This window comes from Cibotium barometz, chromosome 1, assembly GCF_041138505.1.
Source record: "Cibotium barometz isolate CiBa-2024 chromosome 1, ASM4113850v1, whole genome shotgun sequence".
NCBI lineage: Eukaryota > Viridiplantae > Streptophyta > Polypodiopsida > Cyatheales > Cibotiaceae > Cibotium > Cibotium barometz.
The window spans coordinates 16,914,694-16,928,440 of NC_141046.1; positions in this window are offsets into that span (position 1 = coordinate 16,914,694).

Genomic DNA, 13,747 nt, shown 5'->3' on the forward strand with positions numbered 1-13,747 from the left:
GCCACACTGACTGAAACTGATGCAAAAGCTACTTGTAAAATGAAGCAAAGACTGAACAGAAAATAACTCGTGCTATGTAGCACGGGCCACAAACACCATATTGGGGAATATGGGAATTTCCCACAAGTTTGGGACACGTGGTCAAAAGTTTGGATTAACCATAACTTGAACACCACTAATCCAAAATGAGCGCTTTATAGCTCTTTAGATTCCATTTTTCAAGCGCTTTCCAATGATAGGTCATATGATAGGGTTTTGAGAAACTTACAAACATGTTATCCATGTCCCCTTTTTTAAGTATTCAAAAATGGGAATTGGGAAATTCCCAAATTCACTAATATGGTGTTCACAATAGAATACCTATGCCTGTTTTGCAGAAAACTGCACTGTAGTAATTTCTGCAAAAAATGACGAAAACACATGTGCAGAACTTGAAATACAAAAACGGAGCCCGAAACAACCTCAGATGTGATTTCTGAGAACGCAAAGCCCTAAGGACATATTTGTAGAGTTTAGGAACCTGCAAGCGCTCGTGAAAGCTCACTTCAAACGGAGAATGTGAGTCGGAGGGTGCCGGCGGTGTAGCCCTGGGAGCCGATGCCTGCTCTGATATACCAATTGTTGGAATTAGGGTTGCAGGAAAGCACACAAAGCTTGGAGAAGAAGAAGCAAGAATGCAGACAACACAAAGTGTATTAGATTGTGTCAATGTACAAAAGATAAGTTAGCCCTAGAATGATGGGCGTATATACAAGCCGGGGAAAAAAAACTCCTAAAGAGGAAAAAAGTGCCCCGGCGGTCCTAAGTGTATTCACACACATCACTGCCTATGTATATGGCAACAAGCAGGTGTTGTGAGTCACCCAACCATCAGCTGTGGCACCCAACCGGTCTCACCGCTCTTGTATATCCATTGGGTAACAAAGAATCTTCTTTCTTGTAGCAACCTTGTAACTGAATCTTGCCAACGAGTAGTACCTAGGCATATGTAAAAGGGAAAAGGGGAACTACTGTGACACGAAGTTGGGGTTTGGACTTCGGTCACTTCTTAGAATCAAAACACACTTGTATGAAACCTCACAGCCTCCTCACCTCCCTTTCTCTCCCTAGGTTAAGATAAAGATATACACATCAAAGGTGAGATCATAATTCATGGAAGGGAAGATGAAAGGCACCGGAGAAGCAAGAATTTCTGCCAGTCTTGCAGCTCCAAACAAGAGAGCGATTCTTTGTTGGAAGAAAATCTTCCGACTCAGGATTATGTGAACGGAAACATACGGGGAATATTGGTAAGGTTCATCCGTTCGAATTGGGCGATTTGGTCGGAACATATTAAAGCAAATGAATATAGCAATCACTTACAAGAGGATGACACATGGGATTGCCTTTTTGATAAGAGATTAAGAGAAATTAATCATTATTAAGAAGAAAGAATGGCCAAAAGTTAAAAAAACAGAGATACATAGAGAATTGCAATTTTAAATCCATATATACTGTGCAAAATAGGATTACATACGTACGTAGAGCTTGAAGAGAGCTTTGCACCCATATAAAAACTTTTAAAAACGGACAACCGAGCGAAAAGTTATGAGCATTTTACTACAAGACTATAAAACTGCTGAAATTCGCCTAAAAGTTAGCAAATTTGGGAGAAATTCTGATTATCAATGAAGTAAGGGATTAAGAAATTAGTTACATGAGTAGAAATAGCATATAAAGAGCTTCCTAGCCATATGATCAATTTAAGAAACCAACACCCGAGTGATGAGTAATTACCGGTTGAAAATTGGATATTGGACCACAAAAACTGCACTTCCCTCTCTTTGCATGAAACCTCATTTTTCACATAGCCTCTTGCCTTTCATCTCCTTCATGATTCAAGCTAGAGGGTAAGGGTTAACATTGCTCAGCGGACAATCGTAAAGATTTACCTATGGTTCCCAAAGTCTTTCCGCATGCTCATTACCGCTAAAACCATTGGTACCTCCAAAGGAGGGCGGCAATAAGGCAAGGGCTACCTTGAGAAGTCACAAGCCCACCAAGATAATAACTTCTTATCCCACTTATCATGAATCATCAAAGAGGTCCAAAATTGGGTTAAGCATGAGGAGCTAATGCTAAATGAGACATTCACATGTAAAGAGAGTGTTTGAATAGGGGTTTGAAAGATAAGAGAATGGCAATGACACAAAATGCTCAATTGAGGAGGCTCATTCCTTGATTTGAAAGGGAGAGGAGGGCTCCTTTTATAGGTGGAGAATCACCCTCTCTTCCATTGTTACAAATTACAACATAAAAATCTTCAACCCTTCAGTGACATAAGGGTAGATGTCACCATCAATTGTCCTCTTAGGCAAAGTCTTCTATTGATTATTAAATTGAAGACTTTTTGACTTTGAAAGTGTGATGAGATAATAGCCAAGTCCAAGTGGCATGTAGGTGGAGATCCCACTTACACATGGCGAAATTCTCCTCTTCCATGTAGGCATTCTAGAAGAATCTTTCCCAATTATGCACCTACACACACTCCTCCACATGCCTTCCACACTCCCCAACTTGTAGCCTTATGGTGAATACCATGTTAATAATACAATAAAAATCCATGTGAGCATGAAGGCCCACTTTTATTTTCCACATCACTAGCCTATCTACCATACCAAAGTATTTATCAAGCATACTTGTGGCATTTACAATGTGTGCACCCTAAATCAAGTAAAACCATTATATTTGAAGGTAGAATGCTGTTATCAGGGTAGCCACCAAGCCGCCACATCACCACGCCGTTATTCCATTGTGGGCGCCGCAATCTTCTTGGACAAGCTTCCACCTTATTACCATTGAGAAACCATCAAAATATGCACAAAATTGAAAATGAAAGATATCAATTTTTCATGTCACACTACCATAAGTACATGGGAGAGAAGAGAGTGGAGTGTTAACTATGTGGCGATTGCCTTGTACTTTTGGGGGCTAAGCCCTTACTCTGAGGATACAATAATTGTTGGTGTTATTCCCCATTATCTGTACTATGCAAGTCTACTTGATTCCTAGCTGCGTTAGTGCTTTTTGTCTGTATATGTCTTCTAACTGGACCCAGGGTTTAGTGTCATTCCTGTTTGGACGTGACTCCTATCTGGAAACAGAATCAGGAGCCACGTTAGGGATCCTATCAGATGCAAGAACTAACCTCTGCATTGTCGTAACTAACTCCCTTAGCTTAGGCAGATCAGTGGCGTAACGCACTAGAGTTGGCATATCATGTTGGGCATAGTTGCTTTAGTCGTGTCTCCTCCAGAGCTCCCGCGACTAGGTGGTTAGGAACCATGCAAGTGCCAAGTCTTGAACCGGATACTGACAATACCATTATCCCCCCATCCAAAAATGTACTCGTTGCACAAGGTTGGCATTGACAAGATTAGTTGCAAATGCAAGTGTTGTGAGATGCAAGAATTGAAAAAATTATGATGCCCATAGTGAAATATACAAGTGGCATACATGGGTAATGGGCAAAATGCGTGCCCGTGTGTGTGCACCTCTCCAACAAGAAGCCTTCTCCAAAACTCACAAGTGCTTTCTTCAACTCTCTTGCTTTGCTTTCTTTGACATTTACTTGTCATCCCATTTTGTGGGCAGTTAAGATCATTATATTGTACTGGAGCTGGGAAACCTCGGTGGCTTGAGGGGTTTAGCATTGTTGATCACTTGGTGTATCGAGGTAGTGTGGATCAATTGGGTGGTGTGGTCAAAGACAAGGCCACAAAAGGTTCCTACTAATTTGAGGAAGGTCTAGAGGCAATGGGTTGTACCATGGCAAGTCTTATACTGCCATGGTCCGCCCATCCAAAAATGTACCTGGACAGCTATCGACGGTGATGAGACTTAATGTAAGTTCGTGAAAGCAAGTGTGGAACTAAAGATTGCAGTGACATAAATGGTGTAGAGGCCTTCCGAATCAAATGGAAAGCTGAAGAGTCTGCATGTGCATATAGATCATTCCTATAGGGATGACCTTAGTGATCTTGGAGATTCCGAGGTTTGTGATTCTACTTACCTCTCACATGTTGACACTCTATCTATCTCCAATGATGATGAGGTCTACAATGATCCTATTGATCATACTTTCACCTTGGTGGACCACGCACACATAGAGGATCTTGCACTTGAAGATGTAGTGCATAATATTCACATCAATGCAGTGAATCATGCCTTTGATTGTTTGAGTGGTGCTTTAGTGGACGATGGCATTGGTTCACACTTGATCTTGCACAACACCAACTTCAAGCTATGTTCTTTTGGCTCCCATGAGTGTCAACACACGAGCCTATGTTCTTTGGGGTTGGAACATTTTCACATGTAGACACTCAATCTATCTCCAGTGATGATGAGGTCTACAATGATCCTATTGATCATACTTCCACCTTGGTGGATCATGCACACATAGAGGATCTTGCACTTGAGGATATAGTGCATGGTTTGCATCGTGCTTCTATTCACATCAATGCAGTGAATCATGCCTTTGATTGTTTGAGTGGTGCTTATGTTAGTGATGTAGCTAAATTCATCATACGTTACGTTAAGGGTTAACAATTTATTGTAAGACAATCAAGGGAACAAATTTCTCTCATCCCAAAAATATTATATCAATCCTCTAGAAAATGAAAAATTGTTTTGTAGAACTCATTAATCATTTCACACAAAGAACCCAAGCCTACACTACATCATAGTAGCCATTGATTATTTCACAAAGTGGACAAAAGAAAGAGCTACTAGGACGGTTTATGCTTGTACCACTGTAAAATTTCTATATGAGCAAGTTATTTCCAAATTTAGATGCCCTTTGGAGATTGAGTGACCACACTTTGCTAGTAAGGTGATTGATCAACTTATGAAGGATTTAGAATGGTGCACAAGAAGTCTTTATCCTATGAACTACAATTCAAAGACCAAGCAAAGAGCATGAAAGATAATATGTGACATTCTAACAAAAACCGTTCAGCAACCTGGTGCTGTTGGGCTTATCCAACGTCATATAGGGTAGGAGCACAGTACATCCCGTTACAGTTTAACTTATGGGGTTGACACAGTAATGCCCATGAAGCACATTGTTCCTAGCTTAAGGATCATTGTCAACACGTGATTGACGAAGAATGCAATGGCTAAAAGGCTCATTGACCTAGAAATGTTGAAGAAATCAAACTTCTTTCCACGCATAGGTTAATAGTAGAAAATCCCCAAAGAAAAAAAAATAAAATGTCAAGGACAAGGAGCTTAAGGAGGGTAAAATAATACTAATCTTTGAAACCAAAAGTAATAAACCGTCTATTATGGGAAAAGTTATAGCTTTCTTCTCTCCACATTCTTCATTGAGCGGAGTTTTTTTTCCTTTCATGCCTTGTTCCTTTAACTTTTTTCATTTTTCGAAGGCACTTTTTTAAGACTTTTTAAGGGCAAATTTACTATAATGACAAATTTCAAAGAATCTTCTATTATAAGAACTCATAGTAGTTAACTACACATACTCGTTGCAACTTGCATAAGTAACTTGTTTTTTCAACCTTTTGTGATCTAGAATCCTTCTCCTTGGGCTGAATGCTTTGCACATAATCATTTCTTCCGTCAAACTTGGCAATGGTTTTGTTTGTTGTGCGAGGTAACTTCCTAGGAGAAGTGTACATGTGGTATCTGCAGCAACTTGTACAAAGCACGTGACAATTGTGGTTGGGTGAGTGGTGTAACAACCATGGACATAGTGGTCCTTGACCTTTAATTGAGTGCTGTATAGCATTTCTTGCTCTTCTCCTTGACCTTTAATTGAGTGCTGTATAGCATTTCTTGCTCTGATTGAGTGCTGTAGCATGTAGACCTTGACCTCTAACTAGGTGCTGTATAGCATTTCTTGCCCTTCTCCTCCCTTCTAGAAATGAAGTAAACGCTAATTTCTACGTTAAAAACATAAGGAACAGGTGTTTCATGCACTCCTAAGACTCCTTGTTACGACACAAGACGCCAAGGTTGAAGGGTGTTAGCACGCAAAGGTTCCCTCTTCCCGACAACATGATATTCATAGTATTCCACCACAACTCATTAGGAATAAAACTGGATTAAAGGCCAATCTAGAAAGCCAAATCCAGACCTCCAACCGACCTTTTTCAGCTTCAACACGGGAAAAAAACACACTACAGAACAGGTTCGCAGCGTGTGGCAAAACAAGACCTACCCACAGGCGGCATTGTTTAATCGCAGCAATGATACAATGAACGCCAAATTCTGTGAGTGAACTCAACTGGGAAGGAACCCATTACAATTCACAACTCCTTCATAAAAACGATGTGAATCGTGCACAAACTTCTTGCCAGGAGTACAGCCACAACTACGCGTGGACAGGCCGCACAACAGGAACGAATCAGCAGAGCAGCGAACCACAAAATTAGAAAGACGGTTGCGTTATGGGTGCGTGCGTGTGTCCGTGTGTGTGGAGAGATAGAGAGAGAGGGGGGGGGGAAGGGGTGGGGCAGGTCAGAGAGAATGGATTAATGCCTCGCGAGTGTTTTTAGTTCAGCGGCAGTGAAGCCGCCTCACACATCTAATCGACCTCATCCCTCCTGCCCCCGACTCAACACTCCACACACAAAAATACTCCCAACAGAGTCGGAGAAAGTTTCGTTTTTAGGTTGTTTGGATTTTAGGGTTGCATCTAGGGATTTGAAAAGTCCAAAGCCCTCCCAAGTGCCCGGCTTCACACTGTTCCTTGCATATGCTCACATAGCCTACGTTGTACATAGGAGCATGGCTTTGCCATCACAATTTACAAACTCCTTTTTCATGGATGGGGAAGACTCTCGTCCATGAGAATGGGCATTGGAGATCTCCCCCTTGGCTAGGCTTTCACCGAAATGCTTCTTTGGTGTGTTATTGCCACGATTCCCTTCACTTAATGTGAAAATTTTGTTTGATTATGTTTTGTCGACTTAAATGTGTGGCTATCGAACACGTGGCCTCCTCCATACATGCATTTCTTCTTCCCCATCCTCCCCATCTCCTCTCCTTGGTCGCTACACCATCTCCACCCTCTACCCAAAGAAGATGTCTTTTTTTTTGCTTTTGATGGTAGAATATCACATGCTCTTCATGTATATGCATGCTTCACCATCTTCTTCTTGCATGGCCTACCCCAAAAACCCTTTTTGGCTCTCTCTCTCTCTTCCCTATTGATCATGTGTTGTAAATCAATACTCCCATTCCTTTCCCTTGTCGTTATCGGTCTTATAACTTCAAATATATAAATTTTCTTCACTTTTTTTAAGGATAATATCAAATTGATTTTACCATTCTTAAATTTTCATCGGTGTAAAATACAGTAAAGGCCTATTTTAAAGCATTGATGTTGAACACGCTTAATTTCCACTAAAGGCTTGTTTTTTAAGCATTAATGTTGATCACACATAATTTTCACTAACATTTCGAGACTCGTTATTATCAAAATTATTTTTAAATTTGAAAAATAATTTTATGTCCATTTGTTCAAGTCGAGAGCTTACCTTAGCCTTGCCAAAGCATGTGTTGTATTGTTGGGTCTTGCTTTCAAGCTACAAATGCAACTTCCCATTGTGGATGAGCTAGCTTGTCTATCATGTCCTCACTTCGTTATCACTATAATGCTCCTTACCAAAGGGGTGAAGGGAGAGCTTTCAATGCCTAGATGAAGGCAAGAAGCGATGGTCCTTTGCGACGGTTCTCTAAGACAAAAGGTGGAGGAAAAAGAAGCTAATGGAAAAGGGAAACCTACAATTACACATATTCAAACAAGCATCCATCAAGCGTGTAAGAAGCCAATAGTATGCAGGCAGCAAGAAGAGGGAAGAAGGGGACTATTGCAAGTGAATGATTGTGTCTTGCTTATTTTCAAAATTGACTTATATACAAACGAATAGTTTTCACACTAGATCGAACAAACTTAAAGAAGGTATAGCCTCCATTACTAGTCTTCTCAGCAACTGTCAGCAACTATGTATGGGTGAGTACCATGGACATAGTGGTCCTTGACCTTTAATTGAGTGCTGTATAGCATTTCTTGCTCTTCTCATTGACATTGACCTCTAATTGAGTGCTGTAGCATGTAGACCTTGACCTCTAACTAGGTGCTGTGTAGCATTTCTTGCCCTTCTCCTCCCTTCTAGAAATGAAGTAAACGCTAATTTCTACGTAAAGGTAACATAAGGAATAGGTGTATCATGCGCTCCTAAGACTCCTTGTTACGACTCAAGATGCCAAGGTTGAAGGGTGTTGGACAGAATGTTACGGCATACTCTGCAACAAAGGTTCCCTCTTCCCGAGGACACGATATTCATGTATTCCACCGCAACTCATTAGGAATAAAACTGGATTAAAGGCCAATCTAGAAAGCCAAATCCAGACCTCCAACCGACCTTTTTCAGCTTCAACACGGGAAAAAAACACACTACAAAACAGGTTCGTAGCGTGTGGCAAAACAAGATCTACCCACAGGCGGCAATGTTTAATCGCAGCGATGATACAATAAACGCCAAATTCTGTTAGTGCACTCACATTACGATTCGCAACTCCTTCATTAAAACAATGTGAATCGTGCATAAACTTCTTGCCAGAAGTACAGCCACAACTACGCCGCACAACAGGAACGAATCAGCAGAGAAGCGAACCACAAAATTAGAAAGACAGTTGCGTTATGGGTGCGTGCGTGCGTGCGTGCGTGTGAGTGAGAGAGAGAGAGAGGGGAGGGGATGGGGCAGGTCAGAGAGAATGGATTAATGCCTCGCGAGTGTTTTTAGTTCAGCGGCAGTGAAGCCGCCTCACACATCTAATCGACCTCATCACTCCTGCCCCCGACTCAACACTCCACACACAAAAATACTCCCAACAGAGTCGGAGAAAGTTTCGTTTTTAGGTTGTTTGGATTTTAGGGTTGCATCTAGGGTTTTGAAAAGTCCAAAGCCCTCCCAAGTGCCCGGCTTCACACTGTTCCTCCTTAGGGCCAGATTATTTGGTTGCATATGCTCACATAGCCTACGTTGTACATAGGAGCATGGCTTTGCCATCACAATTTACAAACTCCTTTTTCATGGATGGGGAAGACTCTCGTCCATGAGAATGGGCATTGGAGATCTCCCCCTTCGCTAGGCTTTTTCACTTTTTCAACTCAAGTCTCAATGTGTAAAGCACCTTAAATTTCTATGAATAGGGCACCGAAACGCTTCTTTGGTGTGTTATTGCCAAGATTCCCTTCACTTAATGTGAAAATTTTGTTTGGTTATGTTTTGTCGACTTAAATGTGTGGCTATCGAACACGTGGCCTCCTCCATACATGCATTTCTTCTTCCCCATCCTCCCCATCTCCTCTCCTTGGTCGCTACACCATCTCCACCCTCTACCCAAAGAAGATGTCTTTTTTTTTGCTTTTGATGGTAGAATATCACATGCTCTTCATGTATGTGCATGCTTCACCATCTTCTTCTTGCATGGCCTACACCAAAAACCCTTTTTGGCTCTCTCTCTCTCTCTTCCCTATTGATCATGTGTTGTTAATCAATACTCCCATTCCTTTCCCTTGTCGTTATCAGTCTTATAACTTCAAATATATAAATTTTCTTCACTTTTTTTAAGGATAATATCAAATTGATTTTACCATTCTTAAATTTTCATCGGTGTAAAATACAATAAATGCCTATTTTTTAAGCATTGATGTTGAATACACATAATTTCCACTAAAGGCTTGTTTTTCAAGCATTAATGTTGATCACACATAATTTTCACTAACTGTTTCGAGACTCGTTTTTTATCAAAAATATTTTTATATTTGAAAAATATTTTTGTGTCCATTTGTTCAAGTCAAGAGCTTACCTTAGCCTTGCCAAAGCATGTGTTGTATTGTTGGGTCTTGCTTTCAAGCTGCAAATGCACCTTCCCATTGTGGATGAGCTAGCTTGTCTATCATGTCCTCACTTCGTTATCATACTATAATGCTCCTTTCCAAAGGGGTGAAGGGAGAGCTTTCAATGCCTAGATGAACGATGGTCCTTTGTGACGGTTCTCTATCACAAAAGGTGGGGGAAGAAGAAGCTAATGGAAGAGGGAAACCTACAATTACACGTATTTAAACAAGCATCCATCAAGCATGTAAGAAGCCAATAGTATGCAGGCAGCAAGAAGAGGGAAGAAGGAGACTATTGCAAGTGAATGATTATGTCTTGCTTATTTTCATTGACTTATATACAAACGACTAGTTTTCACACTAGATCGAACAAACTTAGAAAAGGTATGGCCTCCGTTACTAGTCTTCAGCAACTATGTATGCGGAGTCCGTAGACTTTCTATTTGGCATTAAGCACATAGTAAGACTGCTTTATATGTTCTAACGTCGTCTTACAAAAGTTAAGTGTCTATTTGTGTGGGTAAGATGGTGAAGCACCTTACGGTAGGTTGAGCAGGCAAAACCATGTTAACCACCAATGGATTGGTTAACATAACCCCCTTCCTAATGGTAAATGTGTCCTCGCATCACACCCAAGTCTGTGTGGTGAAGCTACCGAGAAGTGGATGGTGTGGATGGTTCAGGATATGCCATGGAGTTAGTGGCCGAGCTTAAGTGGTATAGTTTGGGACCAATCCACACCAGCCAGATGCAAGGCAAAGTGATGGGAAGCTTTGGGTAACCCTGATGGTGGCAAGCAGCTTATCGAGGTGGCATGGAAAGTGACAGGTGATATAGAGGTTCATAGTAGGCCTCCATTGGGCATGGAAGTGGTGTGGACCCTACATCATGACGTGGTTGGGTAGAAGTGGGCCTCACCCTATGATTGGTAAAATAAGCACTAGGACCACTATGTAATGATTAGCATGGGTAGCTGGCAATCTACATCTTGGCACAACAGGGTATTATGCCTAGATCTCATAGTATGATGCTTAGATATTGGGCTTCTTTGTGGTGAATACATTGGCTAGGGCAAGGTTTTGTTAGTGTTGATTAGAGTCGAAGTAGAGGATACATGCATGAGGGCTCATTCCAAGGTCGGGGGTTCTCCACACGACGGGTCATACCATGGGCCAAGGCTTGTGCGTACCTGTTGGGGGTCACCCAACGGTCGGTGCCCAGCCAGGGTTTCGCCGCTCCTGTATATCCGTTGGGCAACAAAGAATCTTCTTTCTTGTAAAACAACCTTGTAACTGAATATTGCCAATGCGGGCAAATGTAAAAGGGAAAAGGGAAATGGGAGAGACGAGAGTGGAGTGTCAACTGTGTGGTGATTGCCTTGTACTTTTGGGTGCTAAGCCCTTACTTAGAGGATACAGTGATTGTTGGTGTTATTCTCCATTCTCTGTATTGTGCAAGTCTATTTGATTCCTAGTTGTGATAGTGCTTTCTGTTTGGATACGTCTTCTAACTAGAACCAAGGTTTAGTGTCATTCCTATCCAAGAGCCATGTCAGAGATCCTATGAGATGCAGGAACTAACCTCTGCGCTATCGCTCGCGTCTAACTCCCTTAGCTTAGGTAGATTAGGGGGATGAAATTTTACAGCCTATTCCAACCCCTTTCATCCAGTTCTTCCTCTTCTGTTTGGCGAGGCCTCCTGAGACAAACTTCATGGGCTTATCTGGGGTGTACCTAGGCTCGTAAGCCCTTTTCCTGCTGCTCACCCCTGCATGACCAACTCTCGTCCTTTCATCCGCCCGCCAGAACTACACATCTATGGGCTTTGCGTACGAGTACTTCTTCTTAGCCCTTTCCATCACATCAATACCCATCCCCGCTGCTGCAAAGGCATACGGCTCTGTTTGCTTTGGGATGATGGCTCCGTTTTCGAACATAGTTTGCTCGGGCTCTCTTGATCTCCTTCTTCCCCCTTTACTCCACTTCCACCCACACGGTGGTATTCCTGTCGGTTCTATCAAGTGACTCCATTGGCGAGGGGCATTGGTAGTCCTACCCTGTGCATGGGTTGTTGCCTCCTCACCCAAATCCTTGCGTCATAAGATCCTACCACTTCCTTGCACTGCTCGGCATCCAAATGAGGGGCTTTTTCCTGGCTTGATTCTACTGCTTAAGGAGATCTTCGACCTTGTTTTTCTATTTGTGACACATCTAACTGGGTCATGAATTTAGCAATCTCCTCCCAGTTAGACAATTGTACCACTCCTACCTGCTTGGTAACCTGAATCAGGCTTTTCATATGTGCCAGAATCATTTCCCTCCAGACAGTTATGTTCTTTTGTGGTTTTTCTTCCTTGAGCCTACGCTGCAGTTCTTCTTTTCTTTTTCTCCCTTTTTGCCCACTTTTGGAAATCCTTAATCATTTTATCTTTGTTTTGTATTTCGGTAGTGTGGGCCTTCCTTATGGACTGCAACTAATCTTGTCTTTTCTTTAGATCGGCATGAGATGTCGTCAGTGCAACATTCAGCTCATTGACTGTCATTATTCCTCCTTTTCCTCTTGTGTTCTTGGAAGGGGTTGTGGACTCAATCTCCTTCTTGAGGGCTTTAATTGTCAACCCGTCCTACCTCTGTTGCTCTTTGTATTCTACCACCAACCCGTCTAGCTCTTCAATTTGTGCTCTAAGGGCCGCCTCGTCTCCAACTTTTTCTTCCAGCCTTTTTGTAGCTGCCCAAGCATGCTCTCACAGCTCATCATCGAGGATTATGTCCATTGATGATCCTTTATATAATATTAGCTCCTTCCCCTTCCCCTCAGGCTGCTCCTACATCCTCTTCCCATCACCTTTTAGCTAGGTGAATTTCTTCTTCCATGTCTCTACTTCCTGTCTAAGCTGCTCATTTTGAGCTTGCAACTCCTTTACCTTGCTGTTGTCTGCTCCGTTGGATCCTGCATCCTTGTCTCCTCGGCTGTGGAAACTAGTCTCCAGGGCTCTTGTGGGAACAGCTCCTCTCAGCTTTCTTGCATCCAGATTTCTGGAACCTCCCTCTGGATTTTCACCTTGCCTGTGGAAGGGAACTAACTGCCTGTAGGGTAGGTGTGAGGGGCTGCATTATCGCTATCAATTTTCTAGATATCCACCCCACACCTCCTTTAGGTCTTCCATGGCATTACTTTCCTATTGCATTTCCCTTTTTGTTTCTTCTCCCTCTTTCTAGAGCTTCAGCAGAGCCGACTCTGCATTTCTTCCATCTTTCTTACTTCTCTCCTTTTTCTGTTTAACTCCTCTTACAAAGGCTCCTGCTGGCTCCTCATGGTCTGGATGATTCCATCTTGTTCCCTGACCACAGTGTGTAGTTTGGTGATCTCCTTAAGTCCATCTGCCATGCACTTTTGTAAGTAATTGAGGCATCCGTGCACCCATTCTGTGTCGAAGGACTGCGGAAAGTTTATAGGATGGGGTGCAAGGAGCTCAGCTTTTGCTTCCACTTTGCAGGGGTTGTGCCTGTCCCAGCTGCAAGTGTTCTGTGTCTCCAGCCTCCTATTGTTCTTGTTCAAGGTGAGGGCGTTCCAAAGTTGCTATTTCATGCTGCTCTTCCAAACTTTTTATATGTATAGACTTGCCGATATCAACGAAGTCCTCCTTTAACTTCTTGCTAGTTTTCTCCTCCCCCGTCTTCCCCTTCTTGCCCTTCTTCTTTTCCCTGAACTCAAAGGTTCTCTTCTTTCCGGACATTGCTTGTCCGGAGCTCCCCTCTTGCTTGGACCTTGCCTCTGTCTTCTCCCTTCGCCATGTGTCTTTATTGATGCTTGCCTCCTCCTTTTGGCTCTTCTCCTCCT